Source organism: Phalacrocorax aristotelis, chromosome 1, assembly GCF_949628215.1.
Source record: "Phalacrocorax aristotelis chromosome 1, bGulAri2.1, whole genome shotgun sequence".
NCBI lineage: Eukaryota > Metazoa > Chordata > Aves > Suliformes > Phalacrocoracidae > Phalacrocorax > Phalacrocorax aristotelis.
Window position 1 is genome coordinate 5,623,576 of NC_134276.1, and position 18,706 is coordinate 5,642,281.

Below are 18,706 nucleotides of genomic sequence, written 5' to 3' on the forward strand. Positions count from 1 at the left end.
CATTTCCTGCACCTTCTGTGCCCGATGGTCTCTGGGCACAGCAGGCAACAGGGGCCAGGCAGCTCCTCTGATCCACTGCCACCGACAAACTTCAATATCATCAAAGTTTCCCAGCAAAACTATCGCTCTGTCAAGTAGCTAAGCATTACTGCACACATGAGTAGGCTGATTTATACAGAAACTGTGAGAGAACCTGAGTTTAAACGTTCAGATATGCAAAAGACTGTCTTTGCACCATTATGCTTTAGAGCATTGTGAAATCAAATTATATCCTGGACTCTACACATTGCTGGTGCATGTGTTTATATGAGCCACAAACTCCCCTTTCTTCAGATGCATTATTTGCCTCTCAGTAATATCTCTTCCTGCGATAAAACAGAGGTGTGTGCATTTGCAGAAACATCATCTATTACCTTCTGCTAAATTCCCTGACTATTTTTTCAAAGATGAGTTATTGTGGAATCAGTGGACAAATACAGTCTGTGGAGTTTGAACCTTGTTACCTTGGCTTTGTAGAGATATTTTAAAAAGGTGCAAAACAAGTGTAAAAAGCTGTTGCTACGTTCTATGAGCATTTTACACTCCCTGTGCACTCTCCACATGGATGTAAGTGGGGGCATAAGGCAACAAGGTGTCTTGGCTGAGACTTAGCAACAGAATATATTCAGAAGTCACTCATTCCCCTCCACTACACTCATCTGATTTATTCCTTAGATCTGCTGAAATCAATATGAAAAAGCTAACTTTTAAATGGAAAAAGTTCTTTTTTCAGACAGTGAGCCATCACCATGACAGTGTCCATTTTCCATGCTCAGCTGAATACGTACATGCCTGCCTAGCAGCTTCGCCGACTTAGCATGGGCAGGGAACGTGCACTTAGCATTGCTGGGAATGTTTATTCTGAACATCATTGCAGGTGTTTTTTGCCAAAGAACACAGGAGGGCTTGTTTTTCCTGAAATTCAACCTGCCACTCTTTGAACTCACGGATTAACCTTATTTTGCCAATGGATTTTGGCAGCTGCAGCTGGTAATTCTGTAGCTTTTGTGGTTTTAGTTTTGTTTGGTTTGGTTTTTTGGTTTGGGTTTTTTTTTGTTTCTTTTTCTTTTTTTTTTAAATAAAACCACAATAGCGTCTATCCTGGTACTCTCATTCAGGCCTTGTCCTACAAATAAATCTATTTAAAGATAGCACCACAGTGTGCTAGCTAATAGTGCTGGAATTGTTGAGAGCTGCCTAGTTCTGTGATGTGTCCTCTGTACTTTCGCTGTAGACCCTGAGACCGTAAACTCTTCAAGGCATGGACCTTCTCTTCTTTTATTTGTTTATTCAAATTCCATACATACCTATAATGTTAGGAATAAACAATGGCTTTGGGCAAAAACCATTCAACATTCCACAGTGTTAAACATCCAACAGCATATCTAAATCTGCTTCTACCAGCCTAACTGCCATTAAAATATCAAATCTCTTGAATAAGATATTTGTATTATTAATTGACGCTGCAGCAGTGTTTTTTAAAACTATTTTAAAAAATTCTTTGTCAAATTCCTTTTCACTACTTATCTGTGACTTCATTAGTCTTCCTTTGTTTTCTTCACTTCATTCCTCCACCTGCAAGAAACACTCTTGAGCTCTGACCATGGTTTACTTTCGAATCCTTGGGTAAACTATTTGCCCGGCACACACATTCAACACAAATATACACTGAATGCTCTGACATAATGGCACTTTCCAGAAGGAAAATACGCTAACAAACACAAATTTAGAGAGGGTTAATCAAATGTATGGGCATTTGCCTCTTAATGACCTAAGCCCTCATTCAGCGTTGGCACAGCATCATATATTTACATGCCACAATCTGCACAAAAAGATTCAAAATAGTTTTACAACAAATGGTCACCTGAAATGCAAGAGTATCAACGTTTGGGGGTGAGTGCAACCCTTTAGACCCGATTACTAGATAAAATAATGAACAGGAATGTTGACAGAAGACTCTTCCTCTTGTTTGTAGGAAGAGAGCAGCACAGAATAAACTTTTAAGCCAGAACATAAGCGGTCTGCTGAGACTTGACAAGCCTCCCCAGCAATTTGAGCCTGTGGTCCTGAAAAGTTTATAACAGGCAGTAGAGGACTTGTCAGATGCCATCTACTTTCTGTGACAGACAGAAGCCTAGCTTAGACTGCGAGACAAAACTAAAGATTGGAGATTAGCCTGAGAGGAGTCTTGAACTGGCTATACATCTGCATATATATTACTCTCCTTTTGTTATCTGTGCCGTCCTGAAATTCCTCACGTTGTTATCTGCTGAGAGGAGCCATAAGTCAGGATAAGCCTGGTTGTACGCATACCTTAATAGACACAGTCAAAACAAAAGCAGGATCTGCAGGGCGAGCAAGAGGAATAACTATGAAATCATACATAAATACATCGCTTTCAGACCAGTGACTCGTTATATCCAGAATGCAGTCTCTGGCAATAGCAGACACACACTGTTTCTGAGGAAAATGTAAGAAGTCTCTGACAGCATAACTCCCTTTGTTCTAACAGCTAATGCATAATCTTATGCCCTAAAGCAGAAGTTTTGTATCCAAAGAGAAGAGAGGTGTGCACACAGCTCGGTCTCGTCCCAGTACACACTCAGGAGGTGGCTAAGGCATGCACCCAGCCAGGGAGCCAGGCTTTATACCTGGTCCCAGAGGTGGGTTTTGGGCAATGTGTTCCACAGGCTACATATGTTCCCTATAGCACATGTTCTCTGTCTCCTTTTCATTTCACAGTTTGCTTCCTTATTTCTTTTTTACGTGATAAGATACTTTGAAATGTGTTTTTCCTTTCCTGTGCCATTCATAGCTTGCAGCCTATATTGTACATCTCCGAAAATATATCCTACCAAGCCTTGCCATTTTGTGAGTTTTATACTTTTCACATCCAAGGCAGAAAATTATATTTTGCTTATACTGTGCTTTTAAATCACAAGCCAGTAAGGTGGGTAAAGCTTCCATGCAGTGTAGGAAATAATAAGAAATCGCCTTTTGCAAATAATTAAACACAGCCATGCAGTGTGGCTGTGCTTCTTTTCAAAGAGAAAGGCCATAGAAAAACGTGAGTTTGTGGGAGTCAGAGTCACACAATCTATGTCTGGCATTTGATGGATTATCTATCATGCTTATTTGAGTAAATACAATAAGTTGTGTTTAAGAAATCCTTCCAAAACTACTTCTGCTCACACTAGAGAATGGGAAGGTTTTGGCAGCCGTGAAGCCAGAAGACAAGGAACATAAAACATGGAAAGACAGTGACCATTTTACAACGCCACCGTTGTGCATGGGAATATGTTGTGTGGTCAACTGCAGACTGCACACGCAGCAGCGCCTCAAGTGCCACAGGCAGGCGCGTGGGCAAGACATGGGCAGCACTGTGGAATACCTTACTGGAAAAAATAAATGCAGGCTTCAATGGAGTCTTGTAAGGGAGACAGAAGAATGATTCAGCAGAAAACCCAAATGTACACCTTCTTCAGCAGGGTCCTTTAAATTAAATAAACAAATACTCTCTGTTGTATCGTATGCACCTGTATGTAAGTCAGTAACTGAAAGCTTGGACAAAGATATGGTCCGTATTATAAGAAGCAAAGCACTTCCATTTCAAAAGTGTCGCAAAGACAGGTTCCAAGGAAATCTGTCCTGTGGGAACACAGGCTAAAGCTAGCTTACTTTCAAATCCTGCATTTTGGGTTTTTCTTATGTCTCCTAAGGTCACTGCTTTGGGCAACTGGGACCCTCCAAAGCCTTTTGGCACAGGTTTATAGCCTGTAAGAGCAGGGTCCCCCAGCCTCCTTCCTGAGCTCCCTGCTCGGGCCATCGGTTGTCGCCTCCATGTTCTCCAATGAAACTTTGGAGTCATGGTCCCTGGGACCCTCTTTGAATCTCTTGCACTATCACCTCCATGATCAAAACATTTGGTGCTCACCAGTGATACAAAAGCAGGCTGCAAGGAGAGTTTCAATTGCTTGCATTTTGAGGATAGACAAAGGTAAAATAGGTCCTAAAAAAATAAGGCTTACCAGGACACAGTGATTGCTTTCTGCATAGCTGCGATGTAGCTTAAGGCTCGTAGCAATGACAGTACCATCAAGTGCCTCAGAGCCAGGGTCTGTTTGCTAAATACCAAGGGGTTGGATATCATGAAATGGATACAAATGCCTTTTAGACCAGAAATATCAGCTCTGCCTGTTGCCAGCTAGCCTCTCACCTGTGCAGACTGGACAGTTATAATACCAGTAGCACATGCTTTGGATCAGATACATCACATGTAAAACCTAAGAATAGCGCCAATGTGCTCTTTATGTTAGATATTCTCTCACATAAAAATAATAGTAGCCTATGCCTCATGTGACAGTCATTGCAATTTCCCACTTGCTGAATTTTAATGTCCCCCCTGCATTGCACTTTCCTTATGACTAAGTCCTAAATTCCTGCCTGAATCTGTATGGTTTGGTATAGATTTTCTGCCAGCTTTCTTTTTTCATTTTACGTGATAGTCATTTGATAAGGTTTCCCATGTTTTAGCTGCTCTCTGCAAACCAGGAACATCAAAACCCACCTCAGTTCTTTGCAATATAACAGAACCTTGAACAGATAATGATGAGATATCTCCAAGTAAGAGAGAGGAAAAGAAGTAAAAATTCCATTATTTATTCAGAAGCCTCTCGGCCATCCTGTCCAGACAGAATTGCTGGCCAAAGCTTACAAGAAAAGGGAAGAGAGCTAAGAAATCTCTCTGGGTTTTCCGAGGTGGACAGGATTCAGGCAGTTTCTTTGAGGTTCATGTGCTTTTCTAAAGTGCTGGTCAAGGCCTCTGCATGAATTGTACCTGACTGTTGCTGATTGTGTCCCTAGATGATTGAATCACTTCACTGCTTCAGTTGCTGGGCAGTTTTATAGATGCAGCTGTCAACCCCGATACAGGAAAGGTACCAGCACGCTCTCTGTCAAGCCAAATATTAAGTATATGCTCTGGGCCCTGAGGTGCTGAAACACACACTCAAACACCATCCTGCAGATGCTCAGCGGATGGCTGAAGAGCTCATTCCTGTGGTCAGAGCATTCAGCTGAGGCTTTATGAGCAAGCACGAGGCAGGGTGAGGGGGATCCTCAGTGGAAGGCTCACCTCATCCATCTCCTGTGACGGTGTGTTTATTTTGCTTTAAAAAGAAAACCAAAATCCAGTTGCAGAGAGTCCTTACATCACACTGCTTTTTGGACCCGCCTTCGCCAGGGTGCACGAATGAGCTCTGTGTCTGTTGCTGCCATTCAGCATGAAGGCAAAGACACCCATGCGAGTATCTTTTTCATACTGCTATACATTCATGCAGAGCACTGTAGCTAAAGATTTTTCTGTGCCAAATTGACATGGAAGAGTGAATTAGCAGTTAGGGGCATCAGGCAGCTTCCAGGTAGCTGTTGTCACCTGTTTCTCTCTGCTCAGTGAGATTCTCACACCAGTGGTCTGTCTGCAGCCTCAGATGTTGCCTGGTTTTCCAGGAATAAGGCATTTTTTCATCCTGGATTTCCCTTATCACTGCTGCTCATTCAGCTGCATAATCCTCTCCTGTTTTGCCTTGTACTCAGAACCAGCAACCGACAATCTGCAGCTGGTCCCAGACTAAGCCTTTCTCAAGTATTATCAGGATATTTCCTCTGGCAGCTTGCAGGCATGGGGAAGGGAGACCACGTAGCTTTGCAAATGCTGTGTAACACAGCATCTCAGGTCCAAACCCAGTGCTGCAGCAGTGCTCCCCACTGCTGCTCGCTGGTGGCAGGAGAAGCCAGGGAAATTCCATGTGGTCGCAAGGAATCAAATACATTAAAAAGAAATATATATGTAAAATATTATGTTGACAGGTGTGTAGCAAGCAGGGAAATTTAGGGTGAAATAGCTTCCTGATAACAGGAGAAAGTCTGAGAAATATGATGCTCTGAGTACTTGGAGGGGGAGTGGGTCACATAAAGTGAAACTGGAACCTTCTGGGCTTGAAGGAAGATGCCCACGGTGCATCCAACATAGCTTTTAGTGAAATGCCTCAAAAGACACTGGCATAACAGTCCTTTTTTTTTTTCTCCTCTCCCTTTCACCTGTTGAATTAACTTGTTAGAAATATTGGTGTGTTCTTGTACTGATGACCACTGAGCAGCAATCAGCTGCTTCATCTGTGGCTGTCACTGCAGTTTGGTACCATAGGAGTTTTTGTGCCTGTTTTTATGATGTTTTAGTAGTATATTATCAAAAAAATAGGTTATCTCTATTCTACAGAGGTTGATACATGTGAGAGTTAATAAATGGACAGCGGTACCTCTGGAGTAACAGATTGCCTATAATCATATCTCTAAAAGGAGACATTAAAGTTAGTGCAATTCAGAAAAGGTTCTCCACTGCTCAGAGCCCCCTGAGGCTTGTGCTGCCAACATTTACCTTCAAATGCAGCCATTTTAAACTTTGCCTGGTGAAGACATGAGAAACTCATACTAGGAAAACCCGCCAATTTGCCAGAAACTAGATGGTGTTACAGGTAGCCTTGATCCTTAGCAACATATCCTCTTTTTCATGGAGACACTCTTGTGTCTCCATCTTCCCCTACAAATGCTGGCCAGAAAGCGAATCTGGAGTCAAAGAAAATAACAGTGGAAACATTAGGTATTTTGGAAGTTATTCATAACACAGAGACCTTTTATTGCAGCAGAGTATGAAAAGCTTGGGCTTTCAGTTTTAAATCTTACCCAAAATTTAAGGAAAGATCTTCACGCAGCAGAGCAGTACAGGCTGGAGATTCAGGAATGAGGGGAAATCTGAAAAAGCTGACACGTGATTTTGGATTTTTGATGTCCCTTGAATTTCAGTTTCTTCCCATTTCTATCCCACTCCTAACTGTTTTTTAGAAGTTTGTGCACTGATTTTTTGTTCTTTTCCTCTCTACCCGTCTTCCCTTTCATTCAACAAGTGAGGTTAATCACTAAGATTTAGAGTTTTATGAGTTTATGACTTCCTGGCGGAGGGGAAACCTTGCAGCAATAAATTCCACAGAAATGCCCAAACATGGCTATTCTTGGTTTTCACCAGGAAACCGTTCACCACTTTATGTAGCCTCTCCTTAGCCATCCCATGTCAATCACTCCTTTTCCTACGTCCCCTCTACCCAGTTAACACAGCTTGATCTGCACATAGAGGTCCTTCACAGCATCTGTTCCCCTCCTTATATGTTTAATCTTTGCCTTTCTTGATCACCCATAATTTCTAAACAAGTAACAATTTTACTTTATAAATACCTCCCTGGTAAAACCTTCCTCTCTTAACACAGAAAAAGAAGGCATTTTTGTCTTGGCTCTTTACACAAGCACACATGATGTCTTTTACCTCTGGGAAAGCGCAAGAGCCAAGGTTTGGGGAAGCACATTGAAGGAAGGTGGTTTGAGCACATCTCAGGGGAGGTAACATGTAAGGAAGCTCTTCCAAGTGCTTCTGGCTGTGTGCTAGACATCAAGGCACAGCAAGGTTATCCATTAAGGGATTTAATACAGAAGAAACCTCCAGACTTGTAACAGTAGAAATGCCTTACATTTTTAACTATTTTATTGCACAAAACCCACCCCAAAACAGTAAAGGACACATTTTATCTCCCTGTGCTAAATAAATGCAAAGATTATTTTTTTTTTTAATGTAAACACCAATAACAAGAGTATCAATGACATCTTCTGCATCTAGGATCATCCTCTAGGTTACACAGAACATTTTGGGAGGTGGAAACAAATATTTCCTTGTAAATTAGCAAGCAGTTGGTGCCCACACAGCCTCATGAATTTAATAGAAACATATTATGGATGTTCCAAAAGAGGTTAATTAAGCATTTTATTCCAGGATTATAGAGTTCAAACAAAGCATATAGCAAGCCTTAAATGTACAGAGAACTCCATGGAAATAGGACTTAATTTACTATAGGTTTTGCTTCTTTGCCAGACAAAAAGAAAAAGGAGAAGCTGAAATGTTCAGGTCAGATACAGCCTGTTTATAGGCAATAAAGATAATTACGTGGTGTGAATGTAGCCATCCATATTACAGTGAGAGGAAAACAGACACACAGAACATTTAATAAAGAAAACCCTTTAGGTTTCAACTCACAGGCTCCTAAACCTAAGGCAGATAATGTATCTGCCAGGATACGCATTCTGCTTAAATTCTGTGGGTATCTGAAACTAAGAACTGCAAGTGTTAAATTAGGTAAAAACAGGAGAGGGAAATTTTTGGTCTATGTAAAAAGTCATATGAGCTACCAGAACATACTAAGAATTGTAAGAAGGAGTCGTATATGAAGGCACTTCAGTGACCCATACTAATAATTTCACAGTTTGTATCAACAGCTCTATGGCAATATAAGATATGATCTGTTATTCTAATCCTTCAATATTAATTATAAAAGTTGTTCACGAAGGAAAGTGGTGATGTACCTGTATTTTTTCATGTTGAGATTAAATGTTCAAATAATTAACTATGAGATGTTATGGTCAATTATGTATGTGGGGGTGAGGTGGGGGGAAGTCTTAGCCCGTGTTCTTGTCATGAGACAAACCCATTACGCCGGAAGGTTTGGTGCTGTTCCTTTTCACTAATCTGGCCTGATCTGCGCCACTATTCTGTTATGTAAATTCTGCGCGGGATAATTAACTGTGTACATTTTTAATAAGGTAAGATACACTTTTCTAAATCAGATTTTGAGTCGCTGGAAGATTGAAAAAGTAATTTGTTTTTAAATAAAGGTGGGGCAAGGAAATACCGTAGGTTCTGGGACTTGCAGGCTGTTTGCATAGCATTATTATCATACTGTATACATTACAACTTCTATAGCACTGTCTATAAGTGAGAATATAAAAAAGGAAAACTGCCAGCTATTACACGTATGCCCTGAAAGCATTTTGTTTGAAATTACCTTGTTAACTCACTAAATGAAAACAAATTAAACCTATTATGGAAACTTCTAAGGAGATTTGCTTCTTTCTGGATTCTTGCAATAATAAACAGAAGAAATAAAAATTCATGAAAATTCATGAAAAAAAACCCGATTATATTTCTTGAAAGTTTCCAGGTAGATCTTTCACATTTAAAAGGTTTTTGAGAGCTAAAACGCCCTGTTTTAATTGTTGCGTGGTTTCTGGCACCAAACACTCAAGCTCATTTGCTTGTTTGCTGGTTTATAGAGGGTGTACGTAATAGTTTTGCTGGATTCAGTTTATGTCAGCTGAGGGAAAACAATTAGGAACCAGTTTTACCCAGGAACATCCCTGAGAAGTTGTCTAAAATTGTATTTTTGATGCATATAAACTCAGTCGTTATATTTTTATCTATTGCTCACCCGAGAATTTAAAGAAGACACACATATCTGAATTAAGCCTCGCAGTGAGTGCTCTTGGGTGAGCAAGCAGGTACTATCAGAGGAGTTGTGTGCATGAGGAACCTGAATCAGAAGGAAAATAAATCAGATGAGTTCTCCATGGCACTGGCAAGGTGGCCTAGTGACCACCTATCCTGTGGCCCGAAGGCACAGCAATCTTTTCTAAGTATTTCATTTAGGGAGTCATTTTCCTGACATAGCAAAGCTGGAGAAACCACTGGAGTTCCCAGACCACTTCCTGCAAAGCCTCTGTTTTAATTAACATTTAGCTAATGGAACTCGTGCAAGTATTTTTATGGGCATAGCTAAAATCCTCCTGCCTGATGACTGACGATATTACATCCCTCTTCAGCAGATGGATTAAATGGGACGTATATTGGGATTCGAATGACGATCTTGGCTTCAGAGTGTTAACTATTTCATACCTAATACAAAGACTATCTCGCTTCACTTCCCACTGTGTCTATTACAGAAAACAATAGGTGGACGTACAGGATATTTTTGGGGGAGGGAAGAACTTTGAGTGAATAGATAGTGAGAACAGGTACAACCAAAAACATTCATCCTGCTGGATCTGTCTCCTGCAGCTTGTATTTCTGAATACAGGATTGATAGTGCTACAGGGACTGGCTTATATTCAAAATTTAACACCAACTCCTCCAAGATTATAATGCTATTAAGGGATTAGAGCCTAAAAGCTACCTACAAAAGTGTCAGGCAATATTTTTGCCAGAAGTGTGAAATTCAGGTTGGTCAGAACATTTCCAAATTTACTTATCCATTTCTACTAAAAACTAACCTCACCCCATCTAAAAAGGTCTAAACCAGCTTTTTTTAAAATGTTTTTTTTTCAGCATTAAAACAATATGTTCTGACTTTCCATTTCCAAAGGATGTTTCTTGCCAAAAATCAGTTCAATTTTTTTTTAAAGAGTGTTTAAAAAGGGTTAAGGGAGCTTGAAATGAAACGTAACGTGACCGGTCAAACAAAAAGATTTTTTTTCTGCCTGAAATGTTTTTTCCCAAGTTGCTGGAACCATCAGTGAACCAAATCTGCATTTTTTATACCCAAATCTACTCTACAAAATGCATAGTCTATAAATATGAAAGGGCTGATTCTGGCAAGTTACAGAAGGCATGCAATAGCCCATTGACTCCAGCGGGATTTGGCAGCATTTGGTGTCCCACTGGAGGACAGAAGAGTGAGAGAGAGTGTCTGGGGAGGAAGTCAAACACAGAGAGGGATTTTTTTCGTTCTTTTTTTTAACTGACCTGAGGGAAAACTTCATATTCTGAGAAATCTCTCAGACCGTGACCTTTCACCATGGCATTTAAAACTAAAATGTACAAAGGACTGGAAAAATGTAAGGATCAATCCTGCAGTAGGAGGTCATGAGGATGAAATAAAAGACTTTTCTAGCTTTGCTTTCTAAACCACAGTATACCATACACAAATCAAATAAAGCATTAACTTCCATCCTATTTCTGTAGTTGTTCCTATCACCATAAAATTGAACACCATCCAGGAATACAACAATAATTACTGACATCTAAATTTTGTCATGGCATTAAATAAAAACTCTGGGATTCATGACGCCTATGTAAGATTCCTGTCTCTAGGCTAGTGACCCTAAAGTCAGCCTTTGTAGAAGGAATCAGCACCTTCATAAGACAGTTATTCCAATCAAATGTAGAGATCCTATGAAATGCACCTTTTATTCTGTTAACTCTGTTGATGTAATTTACTCAAGTGAAGTCAACGTGAAGTATCACTTTGTCTTATCAATACATGTCAACCATAGGAATGCTTTGCCACATCAGTAAAATTGCTATATTGACCATTAAAGCGTTCCAGCTATGTTTAATCAACAGTGTTGTACTCTGCGCTGATAAAATAAAATTGTCTTCCTCTGGCTAAAACAAAGCAGCATACCAGGAGAAGGATACTTTTGCCAGCAAAACCCGTGGCTACTGGTGGTGCTTCTGGCATTGCAGTTGTGTCAATCAAGGATTCAACACTTGTACATACTTGTCTGACACAACTACGCGGAGAGAAATCTGCAGCTCACAGCCGACTTGCAATATAGAAATAACTGTATTAAACACATATTTGTCCCGAGCAAAAGCTGTTTCTGTGTTGGATAACTCCCATTGCCATCTAACTTGGCCTGCTGACCCCAACTGCTTAGGATCCTGGAGATCTGCCTTGGTTTCTCTGCCCTAAACCCAGCTCCACAACATGGCATTAATAAATACAGACCATTTCTCTACCAAGATGGTCACAGTAGTCCCTTTAAATCTACTCAGCTATAAACTTCTTGTACCTGTGCCAAAACCCTGCTGTTTAAAGAGATGTAAAAAGGCACAATTAAAACAATGTAATTGAATTAAATATAGGAAAGAATTTAGTTGAATACATGGGAAAACTTGCTAGTGAGAAGAAGCTGACTTCGGAGGGGTTGCACACCGGTGTAGGGTTTGAGGCACTGGAGAACTGGGTCCTCAGGTAGAGGAAAATGGAAGAGGGCAAAATAAAGTCAAGTCTAATTAGCTTACAGAGTCACATGGGAAGCAGCCATATGGGTCTGTGCAGCTACAGCTCTTTGAAGTGAATTAATTGCTTTGTCCTGGTGCTGATTACAGCTTGTAGAGAAGGCAGGGTAAGTCTGGCTTTTGGGGAAGCAACTTAAAGGAGAAAAATGCTGAACCCTGAAAAACGCAGTGACTATAGGAGTCTGGGGGCAGAGAGTGATTTGAAAAGCAACATATCTTTAAATCCTTCACACAGAACAATTTAATGATCCAATAATTAGGCTGGATGGTGAGATATCATAATCTGTTCTCCTGCCTCAGTTATCTAACCTACCTTCAGCCATAGCATCTCAATTCAGAATGATGCTATGGCTGCTGTGTCATCCACGACTTAGCTATATACTAGTCTTTACAAACTTCTTACTAAAATAAACCTTCTTACACCTTTGTAACTCTCTGTCTGCTTATAATAAGTAGACACTGACTCAGTAACAAAGACTGCCTTGGTTTTACCTAGCAAGGTTTAGCTTATGATATTATTATTATTACCAGCTCTGCACAAGATCAATTTGAACAAGCTGGTGTCTCTAGGATGTTCTAAATGAGATGTATACCTCATTTTCCCCAGTGGCAAAATAAATAGGCTTCTGTCAGCTGAAGTTTGGAACAAAGCATCTTGATTGTTTTTGCGAAGTGGGGGAAACCCTGGTGAGCTGGGACTATTGTACATGCTCTGCTTTGCGACAAAGTGTGTTAGCTTCACAACATGAAACCTAATGCTCCCTGGAGGTAGCTGGCTCGGTCACCTGGGGAAATGTAAACACCGTTTTATCCCTGTCATTATATCTCTCTTGTTCTTTCAGCCAAATGGAAATGCCCATTGATACTGCCATGTTATGTTGCCACCAGTTCTTCCTCTACCTTCCCTGGCCAGACTGAGAATTATGTGAGTTGGAAGGGGGGGGGAGGCATGTGAAGGCACGTCTGAGGAGGGAAAAATCTACAGTTAAAGAACGTAAGCTAACACTTTCATGCATATTTAAGGCTCAAACTAATTTTAAGCACAGCCTAATTCTTTGGCTAGTTTGGTGGATTATAATACCATTTCTTGAAGTTGTTGGTTGTGTACCCTTCTGTTGTGTTACAAGACTGCCAAAAACTGCTTCTCAGACCTGATTCCTCCCTGACTTCGGTTTGATTTGGGAACATCCAGCTCAGGAGGGATTTCTCAGTCCAGCTGTGGGCCTCTGCTAATGCCGAGTTTCATAGAAGTACCTTATTAATAGGTGATTCTTTAAGGATACTGCTGCAAACAAAGTGCACTTCTCAGTTTACCATTTCTAGGAAATTATTTACTCAGAACAACATACAAGTTAATAAAAATATCACCTCAAATAGGACTAAGTTACCTTTCCTTCGCATTCATACTTTTTTTTCCATATCTATTTCTACGGTCAGCTTCACAGCACAGCAGGGCTGTCTTCCCCTTCTAAGCTTCCCAGCAAAGTGAGGTCCCAAATTCAGTGGGGTCCCCAATATTGCTGGAGTAAAAATCAGTGTGTAATTAGTAAAACAGAGGCCAAGAGAGGTAAGGAAGCCACTTCCAGATTCATTCCACAGTGAGAAATGAGTGGGCTCTCAGGACATGATTCCTGTAGCTGCAGTTCATTAATCTGCGTACCCAAACTCCTTAAGTCATGTTTGTTTCTCTGCTATAGGCAGGGTAATAAAATCTCAAATCAGGATGCTAATGTTTAACAACTCTTGTGGTTCCTTTTTTCACTATATGTTTTTGTTGTTTTTTTTTTTTTTGGTTGATTATTTTATGAGCAATGTTCTGTTAAGAAATTCACTTCTATTAAAAAAAAAGAAGAAAAAATAAAAAAAGTAGAAACTAGAATAGTATTTGTTTGGATAAAGGGGTTTTTTTTTTTTGTACAGTTTCAAAGAGAATGTTTATCTAAATGGTCTCTCTGGAGTTAGGTAAAAACATAAGACCAAGCAGCAGTTCATGAGTTACAAGCACGGCAGAGACTTGACATATCCCAGGGCACATGTACCTTCAAAACCTACCACAGATTTCGTGTGTCTATTGTGAAAAGGTGTATAAACACTGTAGTATTTTTTTGCCACTAATCTACCTGCTCCTTGTCCTGTCGAGACTGTACAGCACTGTGACATTTTTGAGCTAATTCCCACAGTGCAGACTTCTATCACATGCTCTAAAAAAAAAAAATGTCCTGCCTGCTTTTTTCCTTTTTGCTTACTTTTCCAGTGAACAGTAGATTTCTATAGTTTGGGTTCCAATTCTATAATTCTGAAGACTGCTCTTATTTCATCCCCATCTGCTTTTAGCAGATCATCCAGAGTTGTTTCCACAGACCTGTTAAGATATATGGAAGAAATATTTGAAAGTGTTGCGAGTCTCATAGTGAGAATATAAAGCATACTGAAAGTTATGGAATTACTGCAGATAAGAGCGACCAGCACCTAAACCAAGCAAGGACTTGGGTCTGCGGAGGTGATCTTCTGGGCTCAGCTGGATCCTGATGCAATCAATAATTGTCCTGGGAGACAAAGGATTGCACTGGATAGGAAATTCCTGGCACTTCTGGGAGAAGGATGTGGCATTTGTTATCTGGATACTTGTCCTTGCTTTTTCTTAGTGACCAGTTTGGTGTTTGTCGAATCACTGCCGTCACCACAGCGACTGTAATAAAGTGGGAACTGCCAGAAAGAAGGAGCTGTCTTCTTCAGGTTGCAAGGCTACATTTGCCTGGTTGTCAGAAACAAATTGTAAAAGGGCTATTAAGGCAACTCTATGAGGTACCTGCTAGCAGAGGACTTGGGTTTACAGATTGAGCTGGTAAACCCTCATTGTTACTGATCTAGTTAGACTAATGTAATTAATATTGCCATTCTGCTATTAAATTATAGGGTCTCTGTTGAAATAACACGTAAACTAGGAAGACAATTCAATGTTATATATAACAGGACCCTAGGGGGCAAAGATAACTGCAAATTGAAAAGTAACCTCACTGAACACTTACAAGTGGACAGTAAAAGAAGGCCCTCTTCCCATAAATTGCTAAGTAAGAATTAGAGGTAGCTATTTGTCCAAGCTAAGCACTATAAAAAAACTTGAAGCTTGATTAAACATAGCATAAATGGGGGAAAAAAAAAGCCTGACTGAGACACACCACCCCAGACATGAATATATCAGCCTTCTCCCAAGGGAAGAAAGCCAATGTTTAAACTTAATGTTCTGCTAGTAATTTAATGGAAAATCATAAAAAAAAAATAATCCTTTGTGCTATTTAGGGCAAAGAGCCAAGTCTTTATTTAAAAGGAAATATATAACAATTGTAATTCACAAGAGGCTGTTTTTATATACTTGTTCAACACAATGCCTAAAGCAGCCCTCAGAAAAAAAAAAAGCAAGCTTAACTGTTTTTAGAGCTTGTTTTCTTCTTTATTCTCTTTCCCTGAGAATGAGTTACTTCTAATTCTGCAGAACCCAGAAACCTCTGATAGAGTGGGAGCCTTTCCACTGACTCCCACCAGGCACTGGGAGGTGGATCTAGTCCTCAAGTCTGTGAATCCAAGAGCATCATTCAGCCATAGCAGCCACCACACAATGAATTCCATTGTGTCAAACTAGTATTTCCTCTTTAAATAAATGTATCAAAATTAACAAGAAATTCCCCACGAAACACAGAAGCATGCATCAGACCCTCTCTTGGGCCAAAAACTGATTACTGCTGGAATGGATATTCTATGTGAACGAGTCAACCACCAGTCTTGGTTTAGTGATGTGTAATGTGCTTGATTTGGAAGGTATAATCCAAGCCTTCCATGAAAAAATACTACAGAGGCTGAAGTTGTTAATCTGTCTGGCACTATTCCTGTATTTATAAGCAAGGTAACTCATGAACCAAAACTTCAACGCTGCAAGTTACCCTGAACAAAGGAACCTGTTTTTTCAAAGGCTACTAAAACTGGTAAACACTGTGCAGCTTTCAAAGACCATCTCTCTCAATATCCTGTTTTTTAACTATGCAATTTAAACACAGTGGAAAGTAAAGATTCAAATGTCTACTGCTAGCAAGCATAGGCAGACACCTTGTGCAGCACTTTCTTACTTCCCCGGTGAATTCCCACCGCATAGGGTAGGGTTTGGCTTCATTAAACTGGACGGCCAAAACAATAAAGGCAAAATACACGTAATTAAAAAAACCCTGTACTTCTTACGGTGAGTGACTTGAACTGTCCTTGTTCTCACTGACACAAATGGAAGAAGAAAACCTCAGATTCAGTGAGAGTAAACAAAGCAGCCTTTGTGAAATCTCTGCATCATCAGTCAGCTGCTGTAGTCCATCTCTCCGTCAGATTTATGTCTGCCATCCACCCTGTGTTCAGAAGTGTTATCTCCTTCCCTTTTGGCAAATTTCCAGAGCACAGCAAAGAAAATGCCTCCACAGACGGAGAAAAAAGATATCTCCTCATCTGTAGGAAGCATTTTTGCTTACTGATAGCAAAGAGCTAAAGGGAAACTTGTAGAATAAAGCACAAGAGTTAGTGGTGAAAGATGAGGAAGAATAAAACCTACTGAGAAGACTAGTTTCTTAGTGAGTTTTTGTTGGGGTTTTACTCTTTATTATTGGTACACGTGACTTCTTGCTTTCCAAAAGACATGATCTGCAGGTAAAAAATTATTTATCTTGTATACTTAACGGATGACTGGAGTTTTTTATTTATGGACCCTACAGCAATTAATAAAACAACTGTTAGTTAGCTAATGAGCTTTAGAAGCCTCAGCCAGTTAACACTGTATGTCCAACATTATTAAATTTGGTACTGTGCGTTCAGCCTCGAGTTTTGCATTGAAACCCAATCATGGCTCCAATGAGCTCACTCCAGCTAACGTCGCAGTGGCTCTAAGATCTGGGGTCTTTAGAAGGGCTTATTTACCATGCATTTTATTAAGGCAGAAGACCAAGTTTATGATTACAAGTTTTAAAATTATGATTTTAGGTAACTACAGCAAGCACCTCTTCCAGCCTGGCACAAGTAGGCATGTCAACCCTCACACCTCTGCTATGAGTGTGTACAGGTTCATGGCACTTGCTTTCCTGCTCAGCAGTAGCTGGTTCACACCATGCCCAGAGGAACTATGGAGTGGAGACCCCTGGCTTGCTCCATTTCATATCTGTTCTGCAAAGTACCTAGTACCTCCACCAGAGTACGTTATTAGTGGAGAATGAGTCTTTAAACCATCTTCTCCAACCAAAGCCAAAAATAACTCTGGTTTTGCGCTTACCTAGACACATCGTGCTAGATAAACGTCATTGGCCATAAATACATAGTGCATGGTCAAAGGCTCTTTTCACTTACTACAGTAGTGATGGAGATCTCATTCAACACTGACCAGAGGAGACTTGCAGACTTCAGATTTTTCAGCTGGGCTGTGTATCCTTCAAGTTCTCTGATAGCTGCCCTGACATCTTTGTCTTTCACACCTTTCCCAGACATTGCCCCGGTAATACACCGAGGAGAATGAAATGAAAGCTCTAGGCTTTCATTTATCAGACTAAAAAGAGAAATCTTGCACCAAAATATTCAGCATTAACCTTTGTGCAGCTGGGCAATCAGATGACCCAAGGAGCAGGTTAAATCTTATTTATTTATTTTATTTCCAATTAATATCCGTTTAGAGGACTGTGCCAGGACAGAAAGGGAGAAGACACAGGGCATGGAAAGAGCAAGACTGCCTATTTCAAAAGCAGTGCTGGTTTCTTCATTTTAACATGGTTATGACTCTATAACACACCACTGGAATGACCTAGTTGAGTGACTACAGGATCAAATCACCCATGTAGGCCATCCAGCTAAATATATCACTCTTGCAAGAAAGGCAGTAGCTTCAAAATGGACACTTCTTCAGCAGGCTGAAGACGTCACCAAACAGACTCGCTGGTGTTGTAAAATCTGACCAGAATCTTCTTTCCCTACCCCTTTTTCCTGTCATCCCTTTGTATCTTGATCCTGGGTCTTCATCTTGATTATTCATTTTTATCATTTTATATCATCAGACTATCTCTTTTATTTTGTCTTTCATTATTTACATGAATAACTGTCAGTTGCTGCGGGTGTCACACAGTATGTATTACAGCCTATTGCAAGGACAGAAAATAACCCTGAAATTTGAGCAGTTGTCTGAGAGACTCACTGTTTTTATTGGTAGCCTGAAATAAAGCTACTGGCCTCAGGTTATTTTTTTTTTCCTTCTTATTATATATGAATCTACAAAAATAGGCAATACAACATTCAGGTTGTAAGGAAGACAGACTGAGCCCTTCAATTAAAAAACACTACATGCACTCAGCTTTTTTTTTTTAATTTTCTTGGGGTTCTGCTATGCTGTTTGAAAGCTGCTTTTCAGTTCAGTCCAGCCACGACACAGGACCTGATTATATACTGCATTGCATTCTCCATAGGTTGCAGGAAACGTTAAACCTCAGTCCACATATGTCTTCGGCTCTGCATTTTATGGGTTTAGTAGTTGTTGCTGTTGCATTCCCTAGAGTTGCAGCAATAACTCTACTCTGTTGGACTAGACATCCTCTCAAACCCATGGCTACGCTTAAAATTTAGAGCACTGGGCTGTTGGATGTTGAAGGCAGGATTACACAAAGTTCTGAAGGACGGTTCCTATTGCTTTTCATCAAGGCT